Source organism: Lactuca sativa, chromosome 7 (assembly GCF_002870075.4).
Source record: "Lactuca sativa cultivar Salinas chromosome 7, Lsat_Salinas_v11, whole genome shotgun sequence".
Classification (NCBI taxonomy): Eukaryota; Viridiplantae; Streptophyta; class Magnoliopsida; order Asterales; family Asteraceae; genus Lactuca; species Lactuca sativa.
In genome coordinates this window covers 183406308-183409395 of record NC_056629.2, presented here as the reverse complement: position 1 = coordinate 183409395, position 3088 = coordinate 183406308, and positions in this window count along the sequence as shown.

Here is a 3088-nt window from a genome sequence, read left to right as displayed (position 1 = left end):
GCACTAATCCTTAGAGAACAAACTAACTCAAACAGTGATCAGTTGTCTAATTTAGTTTAATTCACTAGATTATTTATTTGGGTTAATTTAGACTTATAATAGCTAACTAATTTGGTCCTTTAGTTAACCTCTTGTTGATGGTCATCACACAAGCTCACACATGAATTTTCCTAATTTTCTATTAATTCTAGTTTCACGTTCGTTATTCCTAGACATATGATAAAGTGGTCACATGAACATATGAGGTTGACAATTAAAAGATGTTCATACTATTTAATTATCTTCCTATCAACGGAAAAATAGTTATCATTCACACACAAGGTTCTTTAACAAGCTAAAATCAACAAAATCACCCATATTGAATTAATCCTACCATAAATCAAACCATAGTTTCAATATTGTATCCCCAAACAGAAGTTTAAGAGTTTTAGCTCATGATTGAGGTAATTAACAACAATAAAACAAATTCTAATTGTCTAACCATGATGGGAAACAACAGATTAAGTCGAATGATGAGAATTTGCCTCAAATCTCCTTCGGAATTGAATTCTAGGTTGTATCTTCGTTCTTCATATCTCTCCTAGCTCTGATTCGCAACTTGCTTCTCCCCAAGGGTTCCAGAATACCTTGTGTCGATCTGGACAGCTGTTTTTATAGATTCGAACCGACTCGTCGAGTCCATGACCGACTCGCTGAGTCCATCCCTTAATTCCCATACACGGTAAGTCACAGAGTCTTTATCCTCTCAAATCTTCGATGCTACTCGCCGAGTAGTCGACCCTACTCGCCAAGTACCTTGTATTTTTAGCCTTTTTCTTCTTTGTTCAACTCCCGAGCTCCCAACCGCTTCTCCTGCTTCCTTTTGCTTCCGAGCTTCGCTTTTGGACTGAAAACACAATTCAAACACCTCTAAGTATCTTTTGTCCATGATATGCAATAAATTAGCTAATAAATGATAAAAAATCTATACTTATTATGAGGCTAAATATGCAAATATCAGGGCGGTACTGTTAGGTTGAGATTCTGAGTAAGCAGCGAGTCAAGTGGGCTCAAGGTTTATTTAATGTCAGTGACTATACCACCATATCGATGGCTATACTATCTCTTTTCTCTCTCTACTATCTTTATACTCTCTCTCATTCTTCAACACTTGTATAATAGACTTCAACACTATCTTTATAACTCTCTCTCATACGGTTTCTGATGTTGTGCCTTAACTCTCGCACATGTTACACACTCAACCACATACTTCGCAACATCGAGATTCATCGTTATGCATATCAACATAACCTAACCCAACTCCAGATGCATCACTATAGACTGCGAAGTCTTCAACTCTGTCAGGTAAAGAAAGAATTGGTGCTTCACACACCTTCTTCTTTAGCTTCTCAAATGTCTCTTCATGTTTTTCACTCCATGTATACGTAGCTCCTTTATGGGTCAAAGTTGTTAATGGAGCAGCTATCAAATAAAAGCCTTGGATAAACCTTCAGTAATATCCAGCTAACCCCAGAAAGCTTCGAATCTTCATGGGACTTTTTGGTCATTCTCACTTCATCACAGCTTCAATCTTTGTTGGGTCAACCATTATTCCTTCCTGGTTAACCACCTTACCCAAAAATTGGACTTCTCGAATCCAAAAATCATATTTAGAGAACTTTATGTACAACTTCTCCTTCTTTAGAACTTCTAACACTTCTCGTAGATGTTTGACATGCTCCTGCTGGCTCTTTGAGTAAAGAAGAATGTCATCCACGAACACTATCACAGATTTATCGAGGAATGGTTTACAAACCCTGTTCATCAAATCCATGAATGTTGCTGGAGCATTGGTTAGTCCAAACGACATAACCAAGAACTCATATTGTATGTATCTCATTCTGAACGCAGTTTTCTCAATATCCTGCTCTCTCACCTTTAGCTGATGATATCCTAACCTAAGATCGATTTTTGAGAAATAGCTTGAACCTTGCAGCTGGTCGAATAGGTCATCAATCCTTGGCAATGCGTACTTGTTCTTTACCGTTGCCTTGTTCAACTCTCTGTAGTCTATGCACATCCTCATGCTTCCATCCTTTTTTTTTCACGAATAACATCGAAGCTCCCCAGGGTGATGAACTAGGTCTAATAAAACCGTTGTCCAACAACTCCTAAAGTTGCATCATAAGCTCCTTCATCTCTATCGGTGCTAATCGGTATGGTGCTTTCGCTATTGGCGTCGTTCCTGGTAACAAGTCTATCCGAAACTTTACTTGTTTATCAGGGGCAATCCAGGAAGATCTTCGGGAAAGACTTCCGGATAGTCACACACCGCTGGTACTTGCTACATTTCTTTCTTCTCTTTCTTAGCATTGATCATGAATGCCAAGTATAATGTGCATCCTTTGGACAAACATTTTCTGGCTTTCATTAGGGAAATGATTACAGAATTCACTCTACGTTTGTCCCCGTACACCATAAATGACTCTCTTCCAGGTGGGTTTACTATTACCATCTTCTTCCTGCATAGTATCTCGGCATCGTTGGTGCTAAGCCAATCCATTCCTAGCATCGTTGTTAAATACCTAAGAGATGGTATAAAGAGATAGAGTATGATTGTATGCATTATAATCATAAAGAAGAGTATGCATGATATTGTGTAGAATACCTAAGAGTTATAAAAAGATGAAATTGATTAAATACATAATGAGTTAAGTTCTAGATGAGTAGTAGAAGATCTCTTGATGAGATAAAGAGATAGATTGTCCATGGGACAAGAGTTATGTGATGAGTCACATAAAATAGTTAGAGAAGAGTATGATTCCTTCGGGAATGAGATTATATTCCTACAGGGAAAGAGATGATGATCCCTTTAGGGATGTAGATAGATTATTCCTTCGGGAATAAAGATTGTGCATAAGATGAGCTTGAGAAGAGGCTAAGAAAGAATATGAAATAAGAAGAAAAAAGAAGAGAATAAGAGTAGAGTATAAAAAGAACAATGAAATATGAGATGATAAAGATAGAGAATAGAGCAGAGTATGAAAAAAGAGGACAGAAGGTAGAGTATGTAAAGATGAGGAAAAGATAGATGAGATAGATGAATGAG